Source organism: Canis aureus, chromosome X (genome assembly GCF_053574225.1).
Source record: "Canis aureus isolate CA01 chromosome X, VMU_Caureus_v.1.0, whole genome shotgun sequence".
Taxonomy (NCBI): Eukaryota; Metazoa; Chordata; class Mammalia; order Carnivora; family Canidae; genus Canis; species Canis aureus.
In genome coordinates, this window is record NC_135649.1 from 113,470,034 (window position 1) to 113,482,064 (window position 12,031).

Genomic DNA, 12,031 nt, shown 5'->3' on the forward strand with positions numbered 1-12,031 from the left:
ACAGTTCAAAAATATTCAACCCAAATAAAGCATCAGGTTCTGGTCTTGGGAAGGTATCTGGTTAAAAAGGAAATTTTATAGCACTTTCTATGGTTGGCCAAGTGTTCGGTATATATAATTTTAAAGTTTGAGAAATCAGATTCTGAAAGCAAATAGTTTTTACTTGCAATGGAAAGTGCTACTCACCTTACCTCATTCCCAATTATTTTTTAAAATAACTAGATGATGTTGTAACCTACTGGACCCCAGACTACAAAGGATGCTTATCAAACTGCTAGCTGAATGTGTACTCTCTAGCTCTAAATTTTTTTTAAAGATTTTCTTATTCATTTAAGAGAGAGAGAGAGATTGAGGGAGAGCGCACATGTGATGGAGGACAAAGGGAGAGAGAGAAGCAGACTCCCTGCTGAGCAGGCAGCCAATGCAGGGCTCCATCTCACCACTCTGAGATCATGACTTGAGCCAAAATCAAGAGTCAGACACTTAACCGACTGAGTCACCCAGGCACCCCACCCTAACTTTTAAAAAAAGTTTTATTTATTTGAGACAGAGAGTGAGAAAGAGACCCTGTGAATGTAAGAGCATGCATGGGGTTGGGGGAGAGGGAGAGGGAGAGAGAGAATCTCCTGCAGACTCCCTCCTGAGCACGGAGTCCAATGCAGACTCAATCCTACGACCCTGAGATCATTACCTGACCCCAAATCAAGAGTCTGCCTCTTAACCAGCTGAGCCACCCAGGCACCTCTAGCTCTAACTTTTAAATACGGTTTCCAATTATTTTGATAGCAGACACTGGGTATTTACCAGCCAGTATTGTAAGCATTTTATCTGTATTTTCTAGCCATTACAATAACTGTATTACCCTTATTTTCTGATGAGGAAACTGGAGTACATAAGGGTTAAATTATTACCCAAGGTCACAGAGCTAATTAAATGGCAGAGCTAAGATTGTAATTGGATACCGGTCTGACTAGTGGATTTCCTTTCCCCCCACCCCCCCGCCACCACACACACACACACACACACACTACTAGGATTATAGTTTGTATCTTACATTTCTCTTTGACCTTTATAGTGAGCATTTCTTACATCATTTAACTTTCTTCTAAATCATACTTGCATAATGGTCCAGACCATGATTAATAATTCTGTATCATAGGGCATATAGGTGATTTTTAGTTCTATTTTTTGCCACTATAAAATTTGGGGCTATGAACGTTCTTCCCCCAAAATATTTGGCTGTATCTCTGATTATTTGTTAGATCAGTCCTTAGAATGGGATTATAGGAATAAATGATAGGAAAACAGGCTTCTGACTTAGAAAGTTAGTAGTAACACAGTAGATGTAAAAGCAGAGGCTTCAGAGTGAGATGACCCAAGTAGAAAACAGCACTCTTTTCCTAACTCTATAATTTTGCCAAATTGTTAAACCTCTTTCTGCCTCCCATCCTTGTCTGTATAATAGGGACAATAATACCTATCTCAGAGTTATGTGGATAAGATCACTTAATATATACAAAGTGCTTAGAATAGTATTTGGTACAGAATAAGTGCTATATAAACATTTGCAATTATTTGTGTACATAAGGATGTGATTTTATTAATGGAGAAATTTTGGAAGAGTGAGAAAGATCAAGGAAAATAAAAATCCACAATCCTAATATATTCCAGTTATTATTTTTAAGGATACCATCTGCTTTACACTATTTGTCTCAGTCAACCTGAACTACTGGTCAGTCCCACATATGTTGTGACAAAATGGTCCAGCACTTTATCATCTCCAGCACTTTGAATATATCACCTTTCCTACCTGGGATACTTATTCTCATTCTTTCTGATTCACAGACTCTTCAGAATCCTTCAGTACTTGACTCATGCCAGCTCACCTGGGAAGCCTCCCCAACCTTACTACTTTCTCTCATCTGAGTTAGGAGCCACTTTCCTTTGCTTTCTCATCTTTCTCTGTTGAACCTGTCCCTTTTTACTCCATGAACTTCTCTGACCCTATCACTAGAGCATAAGCCGTTTGTTTTGTTTTTTAGACAGGCTCTATATATTATTAACCTTTGTATCACCAACATAGGACCTGGCAAATAGTGAGTAAGCATTAGCTATGTAGGATGGATGGATAAATCAATGATTGATTGACAGAAGGAATGAAGGAAGTATCTGGCCATCTTTCCATCTTTGTATTAAATTTCAATAATTTTATACTATATAACCTTACCCGCAGTTGCATGTATTTGATATTTCTAGGAGTGGACTGTGAGTGGATTTTAATTCTCTTAGCACACTTAGCATGCCTGGAATGTTTCTTCCCTTAATAAGCAATCATTTGTCTTGTGTTTGCTCTTCTAGAGCAATCCTGTTCCCCTGTAATTTGTCTTATATTTGCTCTTCTGGAGCAATCCTGTTTTCCTGTAATAATAGAACATTACCAATCACAGCATTCCCAGTTATATATTATTCAGAAGACCATAAATGTTTTAAGACCCAATAATGAGAGGAATTTGTCAGTGCCTGAGATATGTCCATACCAAGAGCTAAGTCCAAGAGAGCTGACCGCCACTCCTCCCCTTCCTGGTGTTTACAGCATTTAGTAATTTGTAAGCCTTTTCCTCAACTCGTTCTGGCCATCAGCAGGCCAAGCACATATTTGGCTTCTTTTATAGCTGCTCATAAATGAGCCCTTTCAGTCTCTTAAACATTTTGGTTGGTCTCTGAGTTTCCTCCAAATCATGAACATCTTTCCAGCATTGAAGTGCTGGCATTAAATGCATTATTCACACGGATTTAGAAGGTGTTGTGAGACATCTATTACATATGATGTGATGTCCCTCAGTGCTAGTCTCTGAGGATTGAAATGCCTTTTTGTTGCTTTTACCCAGCTCTGATGTCAGATTCTCTCACTTTGGCTGCTAATCCCTAGATGTTGTTAGCTCACATCTTCCCCGTCACATTCTTTTTATGATTCTTGGGTTTACATGATTGCTTCCTGAACTACTTTACTACAATCTTGCAAAAAATAGTTTTCAAAGGTAATTAAGCTCTCAAAATGCTATTATGACTCAGTGAGTTGGTATCTTTCCAGGCATATTTAATTCAGGAAAATAAACATTGAGGGCATACTATGTGGAAGGCACTGTACTAGGTGCTGGTGGGAGGGGAGCAAAAGGTATATGGATAACAAAGATGCACATTGATACTTCCCAGATCATACTTCAGAGGACCTTGTTCACACTGTGCTCCAGGAAGTGCCATTCCCATACTTCAGGGAGCAGCAAATTATGGCCTATGGATCAAGTCTGGCTCACTACATGTTTTATAAAGTTTTATTGGAACACGGCCATACTCATTCATTTACATATTATCTATGGCTGCTTTTACACTAAGATGGCACAGTTGTGACAGAGCCCATGTGGCCTGTAAAACCTAAAATACATACTATGTTGTCCTTTACAGAAAACATTTGCTATGCCCTGACCTAGACTGTAGTGTCATTGGGTTTGTCCTGGGGTTGTACATCACAGTAGTGCTGCTTGGTGCTTGAGAAATTTGTGGTCTACTGAAGGAGACAGTCAAGTGAACATATCACTGATACAAAGTAGATGGTCTCCTGTGCCAGGGTAGAAGAAAGACCAAAAGGCTGCTAAAATGTGGGGAGGTTGACAGAGAAGATCAGGAAAGGCTTCATTCTTTAGTGATGTGGCATTTAACTAATGTTTGAAGAAGGTCAGGATTTGGTGGATGGAAACAGCAATGAAAACAAAGCCATGAGGATCGGAGAGTAGATGGGCTCAGGGATGGCAAAAAACCTATTAGCCAGGGTGTGCTAGGTACCTGGGAAGTACATGGTGGGCTGCGAGCAGATAGACTGGGCCAGATAGGCCAAGCAGAGGGCTTTGGGTTTCAGACGGCTCATAACGACAAGCTGATGATGGTTTTGAGGCGGGGTATAGCTGTGTAAGTCATTTTCTAATTATCCTGATGGTTTTTTTTTTTCTGTCTTCAAAAGCAAGAGTCTTAGCAAAAGCAGACGTTTTCCCTCCTTACCAAAAGTTGTGAAAGGGAATATAAGGGAAGGGAGAAGAAATGTGTGGGAAATATCAGAAAGGGAGATAGAATGTAAAGACTGCTAACTCTGGGAAACGAACTAGGGGTGGTAGAAGGGGAGGAGGGCGGGGGTGGGAGTGAATGGGTGACGGGCACTGGGGGTTATTCTGTATGTTAGTAAATTGAACACCAATAAAAAATAAATTTAAAAAAAATAAACACATTAAAAAAAAAAAGTTGCCTTCCTTCCTCCTGCCACTTTCAGCTCTACACAAGGCCTGTTCTCTGCAAGCTTTCCAACAACATCTCCGAATCCTTTGCTGGATTTTCTTCTATTTGTCATGTTTCTTGAACTCTACCTCTTTAATTTTCCTTCTATCTTCATATCCTCAATGAATCTACCCATTGGATTCTATAGTTTTCTTCTTGTTCGTGTGTGTGTGTGTGTGTGTGTGTGTGTGTGTGTGTCCTATAGCAGAGATTGGCCAAGTTCTCATGAATCCCACTTCCTTTCCTGGGACACTAGTATAAAAAATTTGGCAGTTCAGTTGAATCCCCCGTGCAATGTGGGCAGAAGTGATAGATGCCACTTTGGGGCCTCTAAAATCTCCTATGAGGTCCTTATGATTTAACCCTTCCACAGCCACCTTGGATGTCACTGATTTCAGATGGCAGTGCCAAAAGATGGAAGAAGCCTGGATCCCTAAAAGACCTAGGGCCACCCACTCTACAGAAGAGTATAATTTAAGTGAGAAATAAACTTTCATTGTATTAAGCCGCAGAGATTTCAGGGTTCTGCGTTTCTAACACTCCCAAATCCATCATTCAGTCCTGACCTCTCACCTCTCATTCCTGTCATAACTCTAAAATGCCTGCAGTTAGTATCTGCAAAATCAAACTCATTAAATGCCCCTCTTTCCCTTTCATCTGATTTGAATCTTCCCACTAGCAAACATAGTTTTACCATTGGTTCCTTCCTTGCCTTCATCTCTAATACTCAATCTGTTGTAAAAGCTCAACATTTCTTTCTGCAAAGTACCCTTGGTTTTATTCCTTCTCTCCATTTTAAATATATCACTACAACCCTGGCAACTAACACTTCAACCTGGTTATTATAACCTTCTGACTGAGTCCCCCACTCCTTGTATTCAATTCTTCTCTGTGCACTTTATCCTTTTGCTTTTGCTAGATTAAATTTAAAATGCCAATTTCATGTTGCAACATACCTGTTTAAGAGTTGCGGAAGCTGCCTATTACCAGCTCTAGTATCCAAGATCTTGCACAGCATGTGTCCACCCCAGTTAATCTGATTCCACTCTTTCCTAACATGAACCTTGTACTTTGTTTAAGTAATTCTGCTTATCCCTGAGGGAGCCAAGTCCATTCCTACTGAGAACCCCAGTGGTTCATAACTGGGTGTGGTTTTGCACCCTAGGAGGCACGTGGCAATGTCTGGAGATATTTTGGGTTGTCACAACTAAGGGGAGGTGCTACTGGTGTCCAGGAGGTTGAGGTCAGGAATGCTGCTAAATATTCTATAATGCACAGAACAACCTCCACAATGAAGAATTATCTGACCCCAAATGTCAATAATTCAGAGGTTAATAAACTCTGAAATGGAGAAAGCAAAAACTCTCCCAGCCCAGGCATCTATATGTAGTCCAGTGGTTCTCTACTGGGGACAGTATTGTTCTGAGAAGACACTTGGCAATGTCTGAAGATGTTTTTGGTTGTCCCAACTGGAGAGTGGGGTTTTGCCACTAGCTTCTAGTGGTTAGAGGCCGAGGATACTGCTGTAGATGCCCAACAATGCATAAGACTGTTCCCATGACCTAGAATTACCCAGCCCTACATGTTAATAGTGTTAAGGTTGAGAAAAACCTGGCCTATATGTTTTTTATCAGCATAGACATCCTTCCTGCCTTTCTGCTACCTGTTTATTGCCAGATAATTCCTCAAGGAGTAGTTCAAATTCCATCTCCAGACTGATGCTTTCTCTGCCTATTCTAGTCCACAGTGGTCTTGCCCATCTTCAGAATTTGTATTATACCTACAGTTAGGATTGTACAGTTTAGTCTTTGCTTCGTATATGCATTTTTTCTTCACTCAACTAAAGTGTATGATACCGGGGGATAAAGATCCAAAAATGTCTTTTGTATCTATGCCACCAAGGACAAATCTTTAAGTATATCATAGATGCCCCATAGTTTCTGTTGATTGACAAGTTATCCAAAACATATATAAATTCAAATTCCTTTCACAATCAATGCTTTTTATGAAGGATCAGCTACCAAAACAAAACTGAGAAAAACAAAAACTAAAAGGAAAAAATTAGCTTTGGTCTTTATAGGTGATAATATCCAGCTCACTATTTATTTGCACTAAGGGAAAGAAGCATACTTATTATTTTCATGACCTTACAATTTATGTAATTTGCAAACTACTTAAAGAGGTAGAGCCAGTCGAATGGGTTAGATTTTTGTGGCACTAAATAAACATTTACCTGGTATTTGAACACATCAGTTAGATAATGGAGTTTAGCTCATTGCTCAGTTGTTTTGGCATCACGTTGACATTTCTTAAGATATTTTGCATCAGTGGTTATTTTCAGTACTGTCTTGGCATTTTTTAAAAACTTGGGCAAGTTTTCTTGAGTAAATTTTTTATTAATTATATACTCAGATCAGTTTCAAAAGGGAAAACCATCCCTGAATTTACTTACTTTAGTACCATAATATGTTTTGTTTATATTAAAAAACTACACCATATTCCATGTCATGGAGCTGATTGTTTAAGGGTTGGACCATTTTCTGCCCAGGGTTTATCCTCCACAGAGAAGAGTGAATCATCATTGTATGAGGATTGCCTGAATGTCCTTACAGCTTGGATGCCCTCTACATCCTTCATGGGCAAGTCACTCTCCTTTGACAATTTGTCAACAAAAATATATCCATATTCTCAGCTTCTGAGCTGACCTCAGAGAGCTGTGACATTCCTCCAGCAGACAAGCAAGGAGGGTTAGTTATGTGCACATATGGAAAGAAACTCTCAACAGTAGGGAAAAATCACAAATTACTGTGATAAACCAAGTAGCATTTTTTTAAAATAGGCTCCATGCCAGCGTGCAGCCCAATGTGGGGCTTGAACTCATGACCCTGAGATCAAGACCTAAGCTGAGATCAAGATTCAGATGCTTAACCCATTGAGCCACCACGGTGCCCCCAAGTAATACTTTTTAAAAGAAAAGAGGCAAAATGGATTCATAGGGAAATCTCAAAATGCTAAGATATTTTTCTTTAAGTGGAATGGTCTCTCACACCCACCTGTTTGAGTCTATATTAATTCTCATACTATACATACAAACCATTGCTAAACCAGAATAGAAGCTTTTCTGCTGTGTACAGTACAATTGCTTTTTATCTAATTTAGAAGGCAAAATTTTAATTAACCCTGGTTAATGCAGCTGTCAAAATGAAAGATACCTGTTGGTCATACTAGCCTGACTTGTGCTTTCATTATGTAGAATAGAAGCCTTTGGCAACTCCAATGAACTTGTCCTTTATTCAGTGCTATGAAGTACACCACCACTCTCTCCATCCCCATTTTATGGGGGAGAAAAATAAGTTTATTAAATGCATATCAAAAGCTTATACAGCTGGTAATCAACAACAGAGGAAATGAGAAATTCTGGCTTTGATTTTCTGTTTTGACTCTTACCTACATTCAGTCACTGTAAAAATATCATCTGAAAAAATATAGACAGTTGAATTAATCCTAGTGCCAAAGATTTGTGGTGTTGTACAATTTTATCTTTATAATTTCACTGCCAAGTTGCCATTTTTATTGCCTAATTAAAGAGCTCACATCTGCTGTTTAAGGCCAGGAAAATCAGATTGCCTTGGCAGAGAGGGATGGTGGCAGCACTGAGTACCTGGCCCAAACCAGTGTCACCACCCCTACCCCATTTTCTCTCTAGTCTTATGCTCTTGTTGGGTTCTGGGTAGAATATTGAGTAAACACTATTGTGAAGGTGCTGTTTGTAGAAACAGCCATTGGGTGGCAGTGCCTCCAAGCCTGGTATCTGTAGGAGGCAACTAGAAAATGGTACTCTAAATCACAAAACTTTCATAAAGGACAGACCTGAACAACCTTCAGGGACCAATTAGTTTGTTGAGTGGTGCACAGGCCTAGCTAGCTGGTATCATTTACAAAGATGAATCAGTTTCTCTCTATGATGGTGGTCCAAAAACTGTTCAAAGTAGCTTGCCAAAGTGTACTACCCACATGAATTTTTATGGGTAGAGAAGCTAAGAAAAGGGTAGAACTGCCAGCCCCAGAATATATAAGGACTCTTAGGTGATATCTGCTATTAGGGGTGCCAAAGGGACACCCTGCAGAAAGGCTCCCCCAAGTCTCTCAGCCTTGTGCAAATGTAGCCATCTAGGGAGGAGGCCAAGGTGATGAGGAAGCGGCATCTGGAAAAAGGGGAGGAAGCAGGACTAGGGGGCATCTTCTCCCCTGTGCTTGTGTTTGCACGTGTCTCATCACACTCCCAGCTCATGGCCGGGAATACGGATTTCTCCCACAATCTGCTTCCCGTAGCTGCACCCCTAGTGCCAAAACAAGGGCAGTGTATTCTCAAACAAGGGCAGAAATGAAGAGGGAGTGGGAGCCAGGAGCAAATGCCCACTAGTGAAAAAACAACCCCAGCGAAGAAAAAAGCCAACTGGATGATCTCCGTGTTAGAAAGACAACCACCAGCTTTTGGAGGATGATGATGATCCTCCACTTTATTAAGAGATATTTGTGTCGTCAGATAGATATTTGTGTGTGTGTGTGTGTGTGTGTGTGTGAGAGAGAGAGAGAGAGAGAGAGAGAGAGAGAGAGAGAGATTGGGGAGAATATGAAGATGGGAAAGTAAGAAAGGAAAGGAATAGTTTTTGAGCCAGGCCAGCTTGGATTTAAATTCTAGCTGAATGGCCAGTGAAATTGGGAAAATCACTTAACCTTTTAAAATCTCAGTTTCCTCATACTGAAGTAGGGGCTCAAGGATTCTAGTGTCATGGGATCACCAAAGGATTGAATAAGACACTATGTAAATCTTAACACTCATTTGGCAGATTGCAGACCCTCAATCACAGTGGTTTGCCACTGAGGAGCTCCTGTAGCCATTGGGAAATTCAAAACTTGCAAAATTCAAGGCAATTTTCCCCGGAGGAATAAATGTAGAATTTATTGTATTTCATGTTCTGTGCATGCAGTAAGACTTTATTAGTATTTTTACATTGCCCTATTTCAAATTCACATAAGCTAAGTTCACATAAAATGGAACCTCATTGTAGTGAATACAACAAATATACAGTGACAGAGGAATATGTCACAGGACCTGATATATGCTGTTACCAAAACATGACAATGAACCACCACTATCAGCAACAAAAAGCTTGCAGCAACACACCTCTAGGAATTATTTCCATTATAAAGATAAGAATGCTCCAGTTTACTCATCAGCTACCACGATCACATGGCCACAGAGTGGTTGTGCTGCTCTTCCCATCTACCTGATGTGACTCCACACTCAGTGCTTTTTTGGTTCACTGATCCCTGTGGGAACCTTCCTCTCTGGGGAGCGAGTCAGGAGAATTCCTCACAGAGTGTGATTTCACCAGATGACAACATCTGATGTGAAAGAGAAGTGGGAACGTGCACACGGTTGGGCGGCGCACAAGGAACCGCAGCACCGTCACTCCTGTAGCCGTGGAGATACTATGAACATAAGTGTTTAAAGATGAGCGATAACCACTCTGTTCTTGATTTGCTTTCTCAGCAGTTAGTGCTATTTCCACTTCTTTAGTGATTCCCTTACACACCCCACCCAGGTGCAAATTTCATACTTGCAAGCAAGGAAGGAGAAGGGGGAGAAGGTTAATACAAACAGCTCAGTCTCATTCTCTGGACTAAGGCTGAGTGAAAGGCCTTGGAATGATGGCCAGGGTTTATAGTGACAAAGGTTTTCTCCAGCTTTCCATTTGGTGCTCCCCAGGGAGGAGGCTTGATGGGAGAGGGAATATGGCAAATCTGAGGCATCCCTACCTCCTAGACTGGGCTTGTTGGCTTATCATTTCCAGGTTGGCAGTGCTCCCTAGAGTAGGATAAGGAGGCCAGATCAGGAAGGCAGCCTTGGCCAAACCTCTCACCCTGACCATTTCTGAAATGCAGAATGTTGGAATGCATGGGCAGGCCAAGTACTGAGTGTGTGCAGGCTTCTTGTCACCCCACAACAATCCTGATGGTGGGTTCCTGATTCACACCAACTTCTGAGATGATCAGAAGGTAAGTCCAGTGAGGAATGGTTGGTTCTGAACTATAAAATGGTGACAGTCTGAGAAACCCAGTTAAGCCTACAATTATAGAGAAGCCATTTCCTCAACAGCACCTAGAATCCTTTGATGACTTCAGGGTACAAGAGACTTCTCCGGGTGCTGACCTTCCCCACAATGTACCCGAGTCCTCCAAACACTGGATGCCACATCCTGGGGATAAGGATAAGTGTTCTTTTGGTGGAGGGACAAAGACTATTAAACAGCTGAGGACATAGTGTGAGATGATAATTGAATGGCAGAGTCCGTGGTAACTGAGAAGTTGACCACCCACCTCCTGGCTTCTGGCCTGGTTTAGCATCAGCTTTGTACTTGCTGCATATGAGCTCACAGTGGAGGTAGCAGGCCAGTGAGGATGTCTCCATAGAACCTTGACAGAAACCTTCCCTTCTTGGCTTGAGACTCTGAGCGCTCATGCCTGGTGCATGCTAATCTAAAGCTCCTGAAGCTCATCAGCGGCCTACTGTTTCAGACCACTCAAAGTAAGACTGAAATGGAAAAATTCCAGGCTCCCATCAAGTTCCAGGTTACATGTGGGGAGGAGAAAACAAGATAAGGAGCTACAGGTCAGTCAGGACTAGAGAATTAATGGATACAAAAGCCACTGGCTGGGCTGGTGATCTCACTTTTTGTTACTGTAAATTACCAAAGAGCTGGCCTCTACTGTATCCATTTCCTGTAGCCTAGCAGCGTTTTGATTCAAGTCAGCTCTATGCCTTTCTCCTCACCACAAAAATCAGAAGCACAAATCACCCACTAATAATTACTTATTTGCAAAATATACTAGCCTGCAGGAGTCTGTTAGTAATTAAAAAGAAATCCTACAGCCTCTTGAATAAAATGACAAAAATAGATGTGCAAGCTCTTTGAAGAAATTAAAAAAAAAGACCCTGCCATCAGAAAGCAGTATTTTTATATTTCATTTTTTTAAAGATTTTTTTTATTTATTCATGAGAGACACAGAGAGAGAGAGACAGAGAGGCAGAGACACAGGCAGAGGGATAAGCAGGCTCCATGCAGGGAACCTGACGTGGGACTCCATCCTGAGTCTCCAGGATCACACCCTGGGTAGAAGGCGGCACTAAACTGCTGAGCCACCTGGGCTGCCCTATTATTATATTTCAATATGGAAATGTACAGACTAGTAAAAACAATAAATTGTAAATGTGAAAAGATTTTGGTAGGACTTATTGAGCACATCAGTTTCTAATATATCAGTTGTATATATCTGCTTCAGAGAATTACAATTGATCTCAATCCCTTGGTGGCAATCAGTCCTGTAGGATTATAGAAACTGAGAGGAGGTAGCAGGGCTGTGATGGAGAGATCAATGAGAAGATGCCAGGGATATGTGTTTTGGCCTTGCTATTGCCTGACTTTGCAAACTCAATCACATCATTTCACCTTTCTGGGCCTCAGGTTCCTTCTTAGAAAAAGAAAAGGCTCGGATGATCATCTTTAAGGTTTCTGCTATTCTTTGATTCTGTGACTCAGGGGAGAGAGAAAGTGATGAGGGAGGAAACCAAGTCAATAGCAGGATGGGGTCCCAGTCTCAAGGGAGCCTTCTTTACCCTATGCCCTGCTTTCTTACCACCTTC

The 12,031-nt window shown here is 41.1% G+C and overlaps 2 protein-coding genes across 6 annotated transcripts in view; one reads left to right on the plus strand and one right to left on the minus strand.

Moving 5' to 3' along the window:
• LOC144308047 (uncharacterized) overlaps positions 1 to 12,031 on the plus strand; it is a 404,506-nt gene that overhangs the window by 98,966 nt on the left and 293,509 nt on the right. The window lies entirely within an intron of this gene.
• The window catches only part of GLRA2 (glycine receptor alpha 2), a 173,599-nt gene that overhangs the window by 37,044 nt on the left and 124,524 nt on the right, over positions 1 to 12,031 (minus strand). The window lies entirely within an intron of this gene.